Source organism: Rattus norvegicus, chromosome 1 (genome assembly GCF_036323735.1).
Source record: "Rattus norvegicus strain BN/NHsdMcwi chromosome 1, GRCr8, whole genome shotgun sequence".
NCBI classification, from domain to species: Eukaryota; Metazoa; Chordata; class Mammalia; order Rodentia; family Muridae; genus Rattus; species Rattus norvegicus.
The window spans coordinates 90,189,799-90,208,879 of NC_086019.1; the positions used below are offsets into that span (position 1 = coordinate 90,189,799).

The 19,081-nt window shown below is 45.1% G+C and overlaps 1 pseudogene; it reads left to right on the top strand.

The window, feature by feature from the left end:
- The window catches only part of LOC102549342 (uncharacterized), a 91,639-nt pseudogene that overhangs the window by 34,118 nt on the left and 38,440 nt on the right, over positions 1 to 19,081 (top strand).

Consider the following 19,081-nt stretch of genomic DNA (forward strand, 5'->3'; position numbering starts at 1 on the left):
GAAATTAGGTGATCTCATTTAACATGTTACCTTCTGAGTCCATCCACCTTCCTGTAAATTTTGTGGTTCGTCTTTCTGTAGAGACGAACACTGTTTCACTCTGTATGTGCGGTAGACTCACATTGTGCATTCCTCTGCCGATGGAGATCTGGGGTGGTTCTGCTTCCTTGCTATCTGGGATGGAGCAGCCATAACCGTGGGATGCAGGTATGTCAACGGTAGGCTACAGGTTCTCTGGGTATATGTCCAGTGAGATGGCTGAGTTACGTGGTATTGCTAATCCTTTGAGAGACTTCCTTCCACACATCTCTGTATAACGGTTCTATTAATTCGCACACCCACTAGCAGCGAATAGATGCTTCTCTTCCCCCACATTCTCTCTGTAGGCGTAATGTTATTGTGCATTGGGTGACGATTATCCTTGTTATTCGAAGGCTGATTTCTGTGCCCCCCCCCCCCCCCGTGAATCCTTATTGTAGCTCCTGCTTCTGTGTTGTGTAAGCATTGGTCCTCGTTTATTCTCTGACTTGTCAATAAAAGCTGATCAGCCAATGACTGAGCAGGGGGTATAGAGTAGGACTGGACTTCCTCTCAGCCGGGGAGGGAGGGAGAGAGGGAAACAGAGAGGAGAAAGAGAGGAAGGATTAGCCCAGGGGAGAGAGTCCATGAGATCATGGAGCAGAGAAAGCCATAGAATGCATGAATCTCAGAGATTTGGGCTGGGAGGCAGCCAGATTAGCTTAGAGGGTTAAAATAGAGAAACCTCACTCAGTTGTGCCCTTAAAGCTTTTAAATAAATCTAATAGTCCAGTCTCAATTATTTGGGAGGTGCTACTTGGGTAAAGAGAAAGACATTTATTTAAAAGCCACCAAGGTCTCTCCCAACATCTGTTCTCAGTTATTTTGATTGTAGCTATTCTGACTGGGGTGGGCTGGTCTCTCACAGTAGTTTTAATTTGCATCTCTCTGATAACTAGGTATTGGTTTGTTTGTTTGTTTTTTTTTCTGAGATGTACCGGTTATTTGTTATGAATACAGCTTATAAATATGGTTTCCTGCTCTGCGGATTGTCACTTCTGTCTGTAGTTTTAATTCATAAACTATGTGTCTGTCTTTGGGGTTACTGTCGCTGTGTTACTATCCCTCCCTCCCCACCTCCCACACCTGCTGAACCCTTCTTCCTAAAATGCTCCCCTGCTGCAGATTTTGAAGTGGAAACTTGAGGATTCTTTAGAGAGTCAGTCGTGTTGGCTGGTGTTTTGCTGGGGCAAACACATGAAGAAGTGTTTTCCTGAAGTGGACACAGGTGGAAAGGCTCAGTCAGACTCTCGAAGGAACGTTTAGCTGAAGCAGACACAGGAGAAAGGATGCTCCACTCTCGCAAGCACGTGAAAGGACGCATGGCGAGGGATTCCTCACTAATGACCACATGTATCGGTCCGCCTTACACTGTGCAGTTGAACTACATTTGTTGTGACTCCATGGAGAGAAACACGCCAAAAAAAAAAAAAAAAAAAAACCCTTCTGGTTGTGTGCTACGGTTTCTTGTCACTTCAGTGGACTCAGATTGATTGGCAGAGAGATATCAACTGAGACAGATGCACGTGCTGAGGTAAGACCCATGAAGGACACGTGATGTTTGGAGGAGTATAAAACGGACTCGACGGATGGCGGTGGTGGCTGACCTTGGCTAGCTCTTAGAGAAAGCTGTGCAACCCTTGCTGGTCTTCCCTGATCTTCCCTTCCGTGAGAGAGGCACAGCTGGGAACTTTTCCTGGTGCTCCTCTTGGCCCTGGTCCCTCCTGCTGCCTTATGCTGAGGCTGAGGCCTGGCTGTCTCTGCTAGGTAGTGCCACGGCTGCTGATTCTTGTTTGCTACCCCGACTCTACTGAGCTGGACTGCTGGTTATCTGTAAAGTGTTTGCAAGTGGATGGAGCCACTGACTCCTGTGAACTGAACTGCCGATTTCTTAACAATGCAGATAGGATTTTCTTCAAAGAACCATTTCTAAACATGTCCACTTCTCCGTTATCATTTCTTTTCCACTCCCTCTGGTGGATGGTAGGCCAAAAGGGAGGTTAAAGTGTTTAAGGATCATCATTAAAAGTAAACTCTGGGGCTGGGGAGATGGCTCAGTGGTTGAGAGCACTGACTGCTCTTCCAGAGGTCCTGAGTTCAAATCCTAGCAACCACATGGTGGCTCACAGCCATCTGTAATGGGATCTGATGCCCTCTTCTGGTGTGTCTGAGAACAGCTACAGTATACTCATATATAATAAATAAATCTTTTTTAAAAACTCTGAAAAGATTGAAGTTGCAGTTTTTCTTGTAGTTATTTGTAATTTAGTATTGTTCTACATATACTTGTGTGTCTATGCGCCTGTGCATCGCAGTGTGCAGAGGTCGGATGAGAACTTTCAGGAGTTGACTCTCTCCTTCCATAATTACGCAGTTGGCGTCCTCGGTGCCAGCAATGACAGGGGTCCTTGCTGCTCCAGGGAAGGGTCAGGTCTCCACTGGAGTAATTATTTGAGAATACATTGTTATTTGTTAGAAAGATGGGCCCAGGTCTGAGCAGGTGTGTTCATCATTCTGCTTTGGTGTGTTTGTGTACACACACGGGTATGTGTATGCATGCGTGTGTGTGTGTGTGTGTGTGTGTGTGTGTGTGTGTGTATGCATGTGTGTGTGTGTGTGTTTGCTGGCTCCTGGGTAGAAGTCTGCCAGTGTGGCCTTCATCCCTTTGGTGCCTCTGGTCTCGTCTTTGCTCTGTTTAGAACTCTCTTCTTAAATATCTTACAACTCACCCTCAGTACCTTCAGATCCCTGCTCACACCCAGAATGTTTGAGCCGTATGTCAGGTTAGAGAATACCTTCCTTGGCCTCCTCATCTGGAGACCTTTAGTGTTCTATCCTGAGCTCTCCTTGCTCTATCCACCATGATTCTTGTCAACCCCTGACCTCACCCTCCAGATGGCCTTCCTGTCTACTAGAACTCTGGCTTTGTGAGGACAGCACTGGTCTGATCGTTATCGAAGCTACTGTCTACAGCAGGCTCAGACTCTGTGGGTGAATGAATGAGTGTGGTTCTGCGTTCCGTCTGCTGGGGTGCTCGGGTTTTACCCTACACTGCCAGCAGGGGTTGGGCTTATGGGAAGCGCTGAGACAACACTCAGGGGGTGGGAAAACACAGCCTAAGATGGGGGCTCCAGCCTGGGTGAGAAACAGCATAGGCTGAGGCTGAAGAGTCAGGGGGTTTCCAATCTCCTGGGAGTCCAGATCCCACTGGAAACCACGTGGAGTCGGGAACAAGGCGGGGTTTGCAGGCCTGCGATGAGGACGGCCTCAAGCAGGAGGTGGGTGGAGATGGGGAACTCCAGCTTAGCTTAGGGGGTGTGGAGGGGAAGGGGCTGATATTAAAGTCTGGTTCCCTAATTGTTTCTTGATTATGCCAATAAACATGGCAGAAGCCAATTGCTGGGCAAAGAGAAAAGGTGGGATTTCCGGGTCCCAGGAGGAAGAGGAGGGGAAAGGGGTGGGGTCGGACCAGGCTGTTGAGCGGATAGGAAGTGGCAGACATGTAGGTCTCTCCTGGCACCTATAGTATGTAGACTTTGCCACCAACAGAGGCCAAGGCGGATGGAAAAGGTTAAGATTAGGACAGAAAATTCTTTGCCCAGCCATTGAGTTATCTGGTCAGTTTTAAAATAATGAAAGTCTCTAGTGTTTTTCTTCCTCAGGGTTAAAAGGGGCAGGAGAAGAGAGTCGGTAGCCAGGGCGGTTAGCAGGTAGTACGCAAACAGCAGCTCCCAGCGTTTTCCGGAAGGGTGGTTGGTGGCAGCTTGGCAAAGCCAGCCGGAGGAACGGGCGGGGTTCTCGGAAAAATGCCAGCTGGCAACTGGCGGGGCTGAGTGAGACTGGGCAGACTGACAAAGCTAACCATGGCAGGGCCGGGTGAGGTGGGCGGCTGCTGATCACAGAGCCTAGCCAGAAGCACGGAAAGAGCTCTCGAAAGAGCTAGCGTGTGTTTAAAATTACACGCTACAGGGCTACGAATGTCTGGGAGTATGGAGGGGCCTTCTGTATGACGAAGGCGTCCTTCCACGGCGGTTCTTGATGAGAGAGACGGTTCTTGGTTCCATACAACTTCCTCAGGGTGGACCAGAGATTAAGTACCTTCTTCAGGGAGGAGTGTCCGGGAAAGACACCTCATTAGCATGGAAAACTCTTGTGTTGTGTGCTACCTGACCAGTGGTCACATTCTTTATGTGGAGAGTTGGGGGTCCCGTATTCCAGGCCAGGAATCTGATAAGGAGTGGATGAAACACCTACCATTTTCAGGTATGTGGTACCATGGTTTCCCACTCAGCCTTACAAGTTTCCTGGCCGGGTCCATTGCCCCACAAATGAGTGGTCCAGAACTCTGAGTTTCTAGGAGTTTATTTACCCGTTTCTTAGGTGGTACCCACGGACAATGTTTTATGCCCAAGTTTGCTTTGTGTGGAGAGTTACCCAGACAGAATAGGGTCACCGGTGCTGCTCCTCCCTGTGCTGCTTGGTTCTTTGTCACTAAATTCATCAGGAAACCGAGGAAAGGCCTAAGATTTGCCTATAGGCAAGTTGCAGGGGCATTTTTTGTTTTTGTTTTTTCTTTTTTCTTTTTTTAGGAGCTGGGGACCGAACTCAGGGCCTTGCGCATGCTAGGCAAGCGCTCTACCACTGAGCTAAATCCCCAACCCCAGGGGCATTTTTTTTTAATAGCTGATGTGTGAAAGGGCTCAGTGCTGCCCGGGTCCTGGGTTGTTAAAGAAAGCAGACTGAGTAAGCTAGAAGGAGCGAGCCAGTAAGCAGTACTCTCCTGTGGCCTCTGCTTCAGTTCTGCCTCCAGGCTCTCTCAGAGGAGAGGTATGCCTTGATATATGTGAGGCAAACAAACTCTTCCCCATCAAGTTGCTTTTGGTCATGGTCTTTATTCCGGCAAAAGAGAGAAAACTCCTCCCCATACCAATTTCTTGTCTGTGGGGGCTTCCTCTTGCCCGATTCTGTTCCTCTGTCTCATCTCCCTTGATGCCCCAGTGCAGATGGTCGCGAGCCACCATGTGGTTGCTGGGAATTGAACTCAGGACCTCTGGGAGAGCAGTCGGTGCTCTTAACCCCGTACAAAAGCCCTGTGTTCCCTCACGGGTTCTTGTCCTTCCTAGGAGGCCCCAGGCTCTCTGCTTCCTTCTTCCAACCATTTCCAGTGGATAAACCCTTCATTTGTGAGTGGGAGTCCCTGGTAGGGGACACACCCAGTGCACCATGGGGTTGAAAGACAGGAATGGCATGGTCTCTTCTGCCTGATCTGTCCTCTTTCTGTAGAGAAACGCTTCAGTTCCAGCACCGCTCCTATGCCCTGCTGCTCTGGTGTGGAGTTTGTTGTCCTTCCTTGAAGCTGAAATTTCAGGCAGGCAGCAGCACCTCCCATAGTCACATGGGTTGAAGGCAAGGTCTGTGTCCCTAACCTCTTCGGCTCTCAGTGTGGCCTTCCAGTCGTCTCTCCCTTTCTCTTTTCGTGACCCAGTCCTCTAGAAAACACTTCGAGTAGAAAGGTTAATCAGGATCACTTGACCTTCGAGAACAGCTTACCCCAGGGCTGACCTCGGCCGTATCTTGGCCCTGGTCCTGTTAGCCTCAGAGGGAGCCCCTGTGCTTCCTAAACCCAGTGATTTATTTCCTCCTGTGAGCCAGTCTGCCCTGTACTCTCAGTGTTCTGGGAAGGTGGGATTTACTCCCAGCAGGAAGGTGATGGAGATGTCTGTGAGGGCTGGACAGGGGCCAGCTGAGTGATGAATGGAAAGGGGGTGTCACCCGTGTCACCAAGTAGTTTCTGATTCAGGAATAGAAGCCCAGGAACAGTTGTCTTAGAAGTTTCATGTCCTGGATGGTCAGGAGGAGGTGACTTGTGTGTCCTACCAAGAAAATGTGGACTTCTCCATCCTGTGAATGTTCTCAGGGAGACATACTAACTTCCTGTGCGGATTGAACTGTAGCTGGGGTCTGTTCGCGTCCTCTTGACCTTTCTGGGGCATCTTTGTCATCTGTCTAGGAGACTTCCCTGTGATCATCCTGTCTTTTCTTGTGAGTGACTGCAAAGTAATATAATATCCTCAGAGACACAGGAAGGAGGCCATGCCAGGGTAAGCTTGTGAGAGATGCCTCTAGCCATTGGGACTGTTGAAAACGAGGTGTCCTCGTTTCTATTGCTGTGATAAACCCCACGAGCAAAGCCGCTAGGGTAAGAAGGGTCTTACAGTCCATTTTGAAGGGAGGTCATAGCAGAAACTGAAGCACGGGCCATGGAAGACTGCTGCTTTCTGGCTTGTTCCCAAGGCTTGTTCAAACTCCTTTTTTTATACAGTTCAAGGCCACATGCTCAGGAGTGGCATTACTCACAGAGGGCTGGGCCCTAACATCTATTATAAGTCAAGAAAACACACCACAGATTTGTCTGCAGGCCGTGGGGGTCTCTGCGATCACCACGGCCAGCGGAGTAACGTTCAGTGTGAGGCAAGACGGAAATCCTGTTCAACACGACTGTGTCAGTTCGAACTTCTAGAGTCTTATGTGGATCGCCGTATTCTTTTTCTTTGCTCCCGCAAAAGGGTGCCTGTTCTCAGGTGAAATCGTAATGGATCAGATAAGGCTCGAGCCTGTGATTGGGCAGTGGAAGGAGGGGGCAAATCGGAAAGTTTCAGAGAGGAGAAAAAGGAGGTAGAGGTCTGATGAGTCAGAGATGGGAGAGACAAGACAGAACCAGGAGAAGATGATGAATTGGAACCACGTGACCCTAGGAGCCATAAGTAACTGGGGAGTTCATAGATGGGCAATAGAGTAATGTAGGATACATTTGTCCAGTCTAGGTGTGCAGCTTGAATTTATATCAGTTGAGTTTTGTGTTCTTTGTGTGGGCATTTGGGGGTTGGAGATTTACCGTTGTAAGACTGGCTGGCATACCACAAGTCTCTAGAGTTATCATTTTACGGGGCTCATGGAATCTGAGCTAGCTGGCTTTCTGCAGGCTAGCCACAGGGGGTGGACGGCCTGGGAAGCGTGAGCAGCCTGGCAGTGGCTGGCCTCAGGAACCAGGGCAGTCTTCCCTTGTTGTGTCTGGGTAGAGAGTAACTTGCCAAAGAACTTCTCGTGATATTCCTGTGGCTTCTTGCTGCTTCTGCAGACTCAGACCACAAGGCTACAAAATGGACTAGACTCCAGCTGCTGATACATGCTGGTGTCTGACATGCTGGTGTTTTGCTGGAGGACTGGGCTGCTGACAATTAAGATTGGAATTGTCCCAAAGAACTACTGCTAAACAGGTCTACAACCTGTTTTCTACTATTACCTGTTATGATCTCTCTCTCTCTCTCTCTCTCTCTCTCTCTCTCTCTCTCTCTCTCTCTCTCTTTTCGGAGCTGGGGACAGAACCCAGGGCCTTGCGCTTGCTAGGCAAGCGCTCTACCGCTGAGCTAAATCCCCAACCCCATGATTTTTTTTTAATTGTATGTGGATAAACTGTCGTTGTCTTCAGACACACCAGAAGAGGGTACTGCATCCCGTTATAGAAGGTTGTGAGCCACCGTATGGTTGCTGGGAATTGAACTCAGGACCTCTAGAAGAGCAGTCAGTGCTCTTAACCACTGAGCCATCTCTCCAGCCCTATGGTACCACAATTTTCGCTGGGCCTGTTTTCTGCTAATTTGATGATCTCTCTCTCTCTCTCTCTCTCTCTCTCTCTCTCTCTCTCTCTCTCTCTCTCTCTCTGAATCAATTCAGAAACCTTTCTCCATAGGTCTTTAATTTCTAACTCTGTGTGCTAAAAAATATGCATTCTAAGATATTACCTAATCTCTGCATAAGAATTCCTGTGAGAGAATGAATAGAAGACAAAACAAAACAAAACAAAACAAAACTAGACGACTTTTAAACTTGCCAGTATATTTGGTGTCCAGCATGGGGCATATTAGCCATACCTTTAAAATCCATGTTCAGAATATTAGACAAGAGTTCTGGGTAGAAAGCAGAGAAGGCAGAGCTCCTGCGGAGATATGAGGCCTCGAGCCATTTGCTGCAGCCTGGGGCTGGGAACGCCCACAGCCTGCTGCCACTGGGCAGGATTGCACGTGGGATACCGAGCAGCAACAGCCTATGTGCTAGGGCCTTGCCTGCTCGACAGAGTTAGGCTGACAGCTGGCATGGAACTAGGCGATTTGCTCCCTTTGGAGAGATACCAAGCAGAGAGGCCTGCGCGCTGCAAAAGGAGGGATCAAGCACGTGACCGCAGAAGAGACTCCCGCGGTGCGCACAGCGGCGGTTACCTAGCAACTACAGTTTCTCAAAGGCCAATCGCTCCGGGGCTTATAGAACTGACCTCTCGAGGTGCAGCAAGGTGTCTGCCAGAGAAGAACTGTAGTAACCCAAGAGAGGCTGCAACAACAGCCAACAAATCCCGGCTTTTTAACTGGCGCCTGTGGGGGTTGGAGGGTGGGGTGGGAGGCTGATGGAGCTGCTGTCTTGGGCCAAAAGTTTACCTGAGCAGGGCAAAAGCCGCTTGTTAGACCCCAGCTGAGGGGACTTACGTTGGCCAGAGGACAAAACACCAAGGTCTGACAACTTCCCAGAGCAGAGGAGTCAGGATCTGATCCACTGAGGGAGCTGTTGGCATTTTGTCTGTCTCCACCCGAGGTGCGCCTAGGTGTGCCTAAGTCACTATAAAAGGGGCTGCTTGCCACCTACTCACTCTCTTGCTCGACCCTTCTCCTTTTTCTCCTGGTCCCCTACCCTCTTCCTCCTCTCTTCCCATTCCCCTCCTCCCCTCCTCCTCCTCCTCTTCCTCCCCCTCCCTCTCCCCTCCTCCTCCCCCTCCTCCTCCTCTTCCTCCCCCTCCCCTCCCCCTCCCCCTTCCCCTCCTCCTCCCCCTCCTCCTAGTCTATACTATACCACCATGTGGCTGGTCCCCCAGGAGGAAGGGATGTCTCAGCATGGGCTCACAGAGGCACCCCGTTCCACCTCACCATACCGCGCTTCCACCAAATGTATCCCTGGCTTTTCTCTATCTTTTTATAAGACACAAGAGTAGCTGGAAGTAGTGGAAGACGGAAACCCCTCTTGTCTGTGAGCTGAGAGATAGGGACAAGGCCAAGCCCGCACGGCCTCTGAGCTGAACCACAAACACACACTGAGAAAAGACACACAGAAGCAATCCAAAGCCGCTGAACTGCTGACTAGATAAAATTGTTTAAAAATCGTGCTCCTATGCTGAAAACAAAAGGAACGAAGTAGGAAACATCATAATTAATATAAATACTTAGAAATTTATAATTAAAAACAAACGCACAGATGGAAGAAAGGAAGGGGAAAGACACGATGGTACAGAGATTCAGGGCTTTAAACAATGTCATTTTAGGTGGCTTCGGGATGGAGACAAAAGGGGTGACTTGGCTGAGATGGACATTTGTCATTTAGGAATATTGCCATGTTAGTAACTCTTGAGAATCATAAATGGTTTTCTCTACCTTCTTTTTTTTTTTTTTTTTTTTTTTTGGTCTTTTTTTTTTTTCCCCCCGGAGCTGGGGACCGAACCCAGGGCCTTGTGCTTGCTAGGCAAGCGCTCTACCACTGAGCTAAATCCCCAGCCCCTTTTCTGTGCCTGCTTAAAACAAAGAGTCTTAGGGAAAAGTTTTAGAAAATTTTATAATTAAAAATGAAGAAGAAAGGGAGAAATATGAAAGAATAAGACAAGCCTTGGGAGAAAAGTGGAAGAGAGGTTTACAGGTCAGAATGAGCAGCAGAGAGAGAGAGAGAGAGAGAGAGAGAGAGAGACATGAGGGCAAGGCTTAGAGGAGACCATACTAAAATTAATAAATCAAAATAAAGAAGGAACTAAAATATCAGAGATACGAAAAAGAAAAAATATGGAAGCAGGCTTAGAACAGAAGGTACAAAAACTTACAGATCAAAATGAATAACAGAGAAATGAGACAGGAAGACAAGAAGTTACAAAATTATAATCAGGCTGAACAAAATGCTAGGATGGGAGATACAAGCACAAGAAAGGTACGAAATATGGACCCAGATCTTTAGAGAGGAGCTTAAAATATTAATAAATAAAAAATCAGGAAAACGTTCGGGTAGAGACAGGAGGTAAGAAGGGAACCAACCTTAGCTTATCGGTCAGCGCACAACGAAGGGTGCACATTTATAGAGAATATGAATGGCACCTTGTGCGTGTGCTGGGTTTTTGAAAATTTAAAGAAAATGTTAAAAATTTTGAATACGCTCCCCACTCATACAACAAATCTTGACTACTTTGATGCTCAAAAATAGAATAATCCCGCAAGACCTGAAATTTGCAAGAAGAGCAATATTAGAACCTGAGCCACAGTTACGATGGCGCTCGTGGTGGCGAGAAGCAGCCAGGGAGACAGCACAGAAAGGTAGAGCCAGGGCTGCTCACATTTCCAAATACCACCTGGAGGGCGACACGGGGAGAGAGATGCGGGTCACAGGTGACGAAGAAACCGTGGCATTGTGTTGCTTGGCAGTGGCAGCCTTAAATGCCTGGGACGAGGTTGAAGAGATGGGAACCATTTACCTAGGTTATACAAGGTCCAAAAGAAACATTCACTTGACTTTCTAAAGATTAACTTCAGCCGTAGATGGAAAGAAATCAGATCCCCTAGCTAGGAAGGCATTAACTCAACCGCTGGCTTTTGAAAATGCTAATGTTGAACGCAAAGAGGTGGTCAGACCGCTAAGGGCAAGGTCGTCACCTATCGATGAATGGATTAGAAATAAAATTGATATTAGCTCTCACTCACCTGAGATGACCATCAATAAGAAGCCATCAATAAGTTTTGAGAAGATCCAAACTCTCAAATGTCTTAACTCTGGTGAGTAAGGTTGTTTCCAAAAGAACTGAAAAAAATTCCAAACAAAAGCATCTGTGTTCTGGAATATGCAAAAGATGTGGCGAAGGCCGATATTGGGCTAGCGAGTGTAGGTCAACAACAGACATATGGAGCAGCCCCTTATCAATAACGGCCCAGAGGGGGCTTCTCATAGGCCCCAATGCTAAACATCAGAGATACTCGTCCATAAAACAATTAAACACCACCACTCTGGAAATAAGACATTAAAAACCCAGATATCAAAGTCAGAGCAACTTCTTTAGGTAAAAAAACAAACAAACAAAAAAAACAGTAAGGGCCAAAAATGAATAGTTTGGCAAACTTTTATAATCAGAGGCCAAGACTAAGGAATTTATAAATAATATTGAAATTGAAGGAGTGGTCGACAGTGGAGCAGATGTATGTATTATCTCTCCAGAATCTTGGCCTCCATCTAGGCCACTTCAAGAGATAGATGTCCAGTGTCAAGGGATTAGAACTTTATCCCAGATGAAGCAACATGTCAGATGGCTTAAATGTACAGGGCCAGAATGTCAAATAGAAAAACGAAGGCCATACATGGCCATATATAGCCAAAAACTTACAGGAAAGAGATCGATTACAGCAATGGAAAACACAAATTAGCATCCCTCCAACTTGAGGGGCCATTAAAATTAATGATAGTCCTAACTTTAAAAAAGTAAAAATGTTATTAAAGATGGTTACAAGTTATCTAAGCTGTCCATGAACACAGCCCCTCGGATGCCGACTATTCAAGTTGACCCTGGGTAGCTACTGCCGGGAACACACCAACAGCCTTGCCGTTAAGGTGGTTAAGGCCAGCTGATTTGGACTGAACAAGGATCTTTGACTAAGGAACATTTGCAGACACTAATCCAAGAACAGCTGGAGGCTCACCATGTAGGAAAATCCACCAGCCTTGGAATTCTCCTGTATTTGTCATTAAAAAGCAGTCTGGCAAATGGAGGATGTTGACAGCTCTAAGAGCAATTAATAAAATTACTCGGCCAAATTTGGAATGGCCTATCATAATAATTTAAATAAAGGATTGCTTTTTCGCAATTCCTTTATAAGTGGTCAAGAGTCCTTATGATTGGGTTCAAAAAACCAAAGCCATATGCCATTCTTACGGTATTATTAGATTTTCAAGAATCTCTTAATACAGTGCCAGACTCCTGACATGCAGAAAGTTAGTCGGTTGCCTATAGGAATTTCCGAGCTGATTCCAAATTAAATTCACTGTATTTTCAACCACAACAAATGGTCAGAAATAGAAATTATCTCCTGGGGTTGGGGAATTTAGCTCAGTGGTAAAGCGCTTGCCTAGCAAGCGCAAGGTCCTGGGTTCGGTCCCCAGCTCCGAAAAAAAGAAAAAAAAAAAAAAAGGAACTATCTCCTGTACATAACACATGTCAGATACATGTGGGTCTACTGGGCCTTCTGGAACAAGATAATGATGAGATTGATCAGCCATTGCGAGGGAGTGTGTTAGAGGCTTCAAAATTTTATAAAAAAGCCACCGTGTTAACAGGAAAGGTCTATAGAAAAGTTTTACTATCACGTGGCAAGAAGCTAAGGAAACTGTAAAGAAATGTCCTACCCGTTCTCTATCTAACCAAACTGTACTGTCTGCAGGAAATAAGCCTAAAGGTAACCAGAGAAAGGAAACTTGATCAGATGGATGTGTTTCATTTGGCAGAGTTTGGTAAATGAAATATGTGCGTCATACTGTAAAGGCAGATTCAGGATTTCAGTGGACGAGTGCTTTCAGTTCTGAGATGGCCAATTCTGCAATCACACATTTGTTAGAAGTCATGGCAATTGTGGGAACACCTAAACAAATTAGGACTGACAGCGCTCCAGCATATGTTGCTTAACGAGACATTTTTACATATTGTAACATGAAACATGTTACAGGCACACCACACAGTCCTACGGGAATGGCAGTTGTTGAGAGATCCAATCGTACGTTAAAAGAGATGCTTAACAGAGAGGGCTGTCAAAGACCCTGAAAAGCAGATTGCATAATGCTTGAGTGACTTTAAGTTTCTTGAATGCTGATGACGTAAAACAACAGCTGCTGAGAGCCATCGGATTATAGAAGAAAAAAAGCTGAATCAAACCGACCTGTTCGTTTTAAAGATGTCTAACCTCAGAGCGGGAAGCAGGAAATGTGCTGCACTGGGGAGAGGGTTTTGCATATGTTCACAGAAGAAAAAAATTGGAGTCCTTCTAAATTAACAAAAAATAGATATGACAGAGGAAGACCCCTGGGAGACCCCCCTTGGCTACAGACAAGAAGAAATAAATAAAAAAGAACGGGTCACATACTTTGCTGACCCCTTCCTGTGGGAACAACTCTGAAACTGACTGAGGCATAAAAATGTCTCCAACCAGAGCCTCAGCTGTGCATAGCTAGTGAATCTTTGGCTACAATATCCTCAGAACTTATTGTGCCATCCTCACGAATGGCATAGATCAGAATGCAGGTTGTAGTTTGGTTGTATAATCCAAGCTAACTTATAAAAAAAGACACATGCATTTCCTGCTCATATAAAAGAGCAAAAAAATCCTCCTTACCTGAATCGTGCATGTTGCACACCTTATACATATGTTAATGCAGACCTGTATATTACTTATGAGACTATATATGCTTACAGACACCAATGAAGTCAATACAGCCCTGAGAAGATTCACTCTCAGAGAATGAAACCCTGAGGCATATCGTTCCAGCATGCTGCCTGATCCTACCTCACACGGCCTCAACGCTATTTACTCAAAAGACTTGCTTCTGGGACAGCTTCAAAGCGGCTAGCACACTTGGTCCAGCCTTTCAGACTGTTCTGATCAGGACTTCATTTAAGCCTGCATATTCACAGCATACAGAGACTGGACAACAGCTACTACAGCTAACTTAAGGACTAACAATTTTCCCAATTTCTTGCCTCCCCAACAAAGAGAAGTAATGTTCCGAATTAGCAGGAAGCAATTTTAAGAGAACTATGTCCCATTCCCAAGAGGTTGGGGAGATGACTTTTGGTCGTTCAACGGGTGCTGGACTTTTGTGATGGTTTGAGGGGGATGGTCACAAGTGCGTATGTTCTTAGACGGGGAGGAAATAAAATAGGTTAGATTTAGGAATTTCCTTTTCTCTTCTTCATCTTTTCTCTCCTGTCTAGTGCTGGGGGGGGGGGGAGCAGAAAGGATAAAAAGAAAAAGGGGGATATAGAATAATTGTGGAACTATAAAAGTAATGGCTAGATTATTGAATCTACTTTCAGTCTAAACTGCATTAATAAGCCATAAATGCCACATTTGTATCGATCTTTGTGTATTGATATATACCAAGGTTATTTCTTGTTACATTCGTATAGACCTTTGTATGTTGATACAAAATTGAGGTTATATTTTACCTCAACATACTATGTGTATATGTTTTCAATTTTATTTGAGGTATTGTATCTATAGAATTCTTAAAAATGTAAAGTTCTAGTCCTCTTGAAAGCTGCTATTGTAAACTGTTGGGGCTAAGTAAGAAATGCAAGTTAACAGTCAAATAATCAAACTCACGGTTATGTTGGATTCTAGTCTAGTTAATTACAGTAAGGTGTTTCTAAGGCTATTAAGATAGTAAATAGTTAAGAGCAAACAATGTTTGACAATTCATATATACTATAGATGGTTTGTAAAAACCTCAGAGATCCACAGACTATGGTATTTAAAGTTGTTTTATTATTAAAACCTCTTTTTTGTTATGAGACAGGTCGATCCTGGCAGTACTCCCAGTCCACTTCAAAGGAGATGAACGTTGAAGAACTTCCAGAGTTCACTTCAAATGTGGCCAGCAGCCACTGGGCAGAAAACTGCCCCTTGATTCAGCTGCAGACAGAATGCAGGGAAGTCAACTGCTGAGCTTTGACAAGACACGGTAAGCAGTCCTTCATAATTCTTGCTACACAAACAGGTCTGTCAGATATTCTGGGCCAGAAGGATGAAGACAGATGGTCCAACGTTATAGCGACATTTGTGGAAGACTGTTCAGATGGTCAGCTATAGCTCTCATTTCTATAGTTATGGAAGCTGCTTGCTCTGCACTTCCTGCTTACTCAGATAATTTTATTCCTTCTTAAATCTATGACAGGATTGAAGACTCTATAGTTATAGTCTCATATAGAAATTTAAGTTTTTAAAGATTTAAATAGATGTTTTTCGTTTAGTAATGCAACTTATGATTAGAAAATTATTTAGGTACAGAACTCTGAACTCACCAATAGTATAGATAGTAGAATACTTCATCCAAAATTACCAAATACATGTGTACAATATATTATTATATCAATCTTACCTGATAGTCTTCATAATCGTTATTATTGTGTGTAGATCATTATTATCTGAGAAAGAGTCTTTTATTGGACACAAAGGGGCCAATGCAGGCATGATGTGTTTGTGCCCTATGTAAAGACAGTCAAATGCTGACCTCTCTGTCCTCATAACCTGTTGCAATCTGGACACAGCATTGTAATGCTCATTCCAAATATTTCCTGTTTCAAGTTAATGTAAACTATGTTTACCACTTATTCTATGCCTTGTCAATAAAAGCTGATTAGCCAATGGCTGGGTAGAAGGAGACTGAGAAGAGTAAGGGATATCCAGCCATGAGGAGGGTGAGGAGAGAGACCTGGAAAGCACATCTGAAACACAGAAAGCCAGACAAATACTACCATGTAAATACTGGGGGGTGGGGTTGGCTGGCAGATAGCCAGATTATCTCCGAGGATTAAAATAGATCAATAACTACCCAGGTATTATGCAGTAAGGCTTGGTTAAATAAATCTAATTATCTCCATCTCATTCATTTAGGAGCTAGCCATGGGTAGAGAAGAACTTTTTAAAATTGCCATTACAGAGAATCCTACCCTGTTGTTACAAGTCTGGTTAATTGACTATCTCTTCTTGGTTTAAATATGGTGCTGCAGATGAATTTAGAAATCCACCCATTTCTTTTAGACTTTTCCAACTTGATGGGGTACAGATTTTTAAAGTACTCCCTTATAACGTTCTGAATTTCTTTGATGTCTATTGCGATGTTTCCTTATTCAATTGTGATTCTATTCATTTGGGCTCTCTCTTTCTTCCTTCTGGTTGGTTGAGCCAAGGGTCTGTCCATCTTGTTCGTCCTCTCACAGAACCAGCTCCCAACGAGCCCGGCTGCTGGTCTCTTCCAAACAGGCACACAGCAGTCATGGATCTGGAAAGAGCTCAGAAGACAGCCCTGTGCAACACCTCCTTCTAAAAGAAAGCGGAATCCAAACTACATGGTAGATTCTTGTAACACATTAAGATGGCCTCCAACACACTTTAGTCACCAAGCTTCCTCTGATGCAAGTAGGAAGCAACACCCTTCGCTTGGACTTTTATATCCCAGTTTTGTGGTCTCAAAGAACCTGAGAATTAGAGAAAAAAAATGTTCATATTTTAGTAAGAGCCTTGGCACGTTATCAAATGTGCCACATGTGCATATTTTAAAACATGTACATGTGCCATAAATATCATATGACGTTGTCAACAAAAGGTAGACAAGAAGGCACACAGGGTTCAGTGTGCCTACCCCACAGGGAGTGCCGCTCTTAGGAGGTGTGACCTTGTTGAAGGAACTGTGTCGCTGTGGGGTGGGCTTTGAAGCTCTGCCCCGTGTGGAAGAGTCTGCCTTCTCCTGTTTGCCTCTGGAACAAGATGTGGAACTCTCAGCTCCTCCAGTGCCATGTCCGCATGGAGGCTGCCATACTCCCACCTTGATGATGATGGACTGAACCTCGGAACCTGTAAGCCAGCCCCGATTCAATGTTGTCCTTATACGAGTTGCCTTGGTCACGGTGTCTCTTCACAGCAATGGAACCCTGAGGCACATAGACTGAAAAATACTAACAGGTTAACTATAATTGCAGTTTTAGCTCATAGAAGGCATGTGTTCCCTTCGTTTAAATTACAATAGAGATGAATGCCTAGCCCCATGAAGAAAAGTCATTTTATCCACCTCTGGTTCATGCTTAAATCTATCAGAAGTTCCTGGTAGGATCCACAGAAAAAAATTCTTGGCCTCCCATTCCTCTTCAAAAGTTATGAGAGTGATTATTTTCATTTATTATTATTATTATTATTGTTGTTGTTGTTGTTGTTATTTACATTTCTATAAGTGTCCAAGTTTTTATTGTGACATTTATTAGCCATGTTCTGATTTTTCTAGTAGGACGGTTCTCTCAGTATCCTCTCCATGGAGTGACTGTCAACAGTCATTTAATTTGATTATTATTTATTTACTACTTGTAATTCAGAAAAGCAACATCTGAAAGAAAAAAAAAATCAACCAGCAGACTTTTCTTTCCTGAGCCTGTGATATCATTGTAAAGTAAAACAGAAGCTAGGTGTGGTGGTTTGAATGAGAACTCGAAGGCTCATGTTTTTAAATGTTTACTCACCAGAGAGTGGCATTGTTAAAAAGGATTAGAAGGATTAGGAGCTCCCGCTTTGTGGGAGGAAGTGTGTCTCTGGAGGTGAGCTTTGAGGGTTCAAAAGCCCATGCCAAACCCAGAGCCTTTCTTCCTGCCTACCAGTCAGGGTGTAGAACGCTAACGGACTAACATCTGAAACTGTCAGCAAGGCCCAATTAAATGCTTTCTTTTACAAGGGTCATTTTGGTCATGGTGTCTCTTGACAGCAGTAGGACAGTGACTGAGACACAAGGGTACTGAGGGTTCACAGGGAGGCAACAGAAACAAAAAAGGGGGTTGGGGATTTAGCTCAGTTGTAGAGCACGTGCCTAGCAAGCGCAAGGCCCTGGGTTCGGCACCCAGCTCCGAAAAAAAGAATAAATAAAAAAAAGAAAGAAAGAAAGAAAGAAAGAAAAACAGACAATCCATGCAGAACATAGGAGTCTTGAGAATGTAAAGAATATTTCACCTTAGAGAAAATCAGAGCAGAAAGAGCAGACTTTAAGATGTAGCAGTGCCAGTACCTTGTTTTAAATTTGTTTGTCAATTTATTTACCTCCCAAACGATGCTCTCCTTCCTGGTCCCTTCCTCACAGAGTCCCTCGTCCCTCTCCTGTCTCCTCTGAGAGGGTGGGCTCCTTCCCCTGGGTATTTCCCCACCCTGGCACATCAAGTCTCTGCCAGATTCGGTGCATCCTCTCCCGCTGAGACCAGACAAGGCAGCCGTGAAGACTGAACTATCTGTCTGCTACACATGAGCCTGGGGCCTTATTCCAGCCCATACATGTTCTTTGGTTGGTGGCTCAGAGATTTGTTGATTCTATTTGTCTCCTTGTAGGTTTCTCATCTACTTCAGGGCCTTCAACTCCTCCCCCATCTCTTCCATAAATGTCCCCAACTTTGTTAATGCCAACTGGGTATCTGCATCTGTTTCATCCAGCTGCTGGGTAGAGCTGCTCTTTAGAACAGTTTCGCTAGGCTCCTGTCTGCAAGCATAACACATGGAGAGCCCTTGGTGCTGCTTCGAGGACATTGGCAAGAATATTTACTTTGGTCAAGGAGGACAAGGAAGTACCTCAGATAGGAATGTTTACATTGGGCTACTACAAGGTAAATACAGCCGAGGAATGTATCTTGTTCCTTTTATGTTGATCATCCCGATGGGACTGTGTTTATGGCCTTGTTTGACTGCTTTGTTTGTTCCTTGACCACTTTGTCATTGATCTAGGAACTGACCCTGTACTTTGTATGTACCTAGAATGGTATAAAAGCAGACTGGGGGAAAAAAAAACCCGCTTCAGCCTCAGAACTGGCTGAAGTCTTGTTATAATGATGTCTAATTCTCTCTCTCTCTCTTCCTCACTCCCTCCCTTGAGACCCTGTTTGCTGACTGGGCTGGCTTGTCAGTAACAAAGTATCATTAATAATACAGGGATTGAGGGGTTGGGGATTTAGCTCAGTGGTAGAGCGCTTGCCTAGCAAGCGCAAGGCCCTGGGTTTGGTCCCCGGCTCTGAAAAAAAGAAAAGAAGAAAAAAAAATAATGCAGGGATTGGCGCTGGTCCATGGGATGGGTGTTGAGCTGGCCCGGTTATTAGTTGGCCTTTCATTTGGTCTCTGCTCCATCCCTGCACTTCTTTTAGACAGGG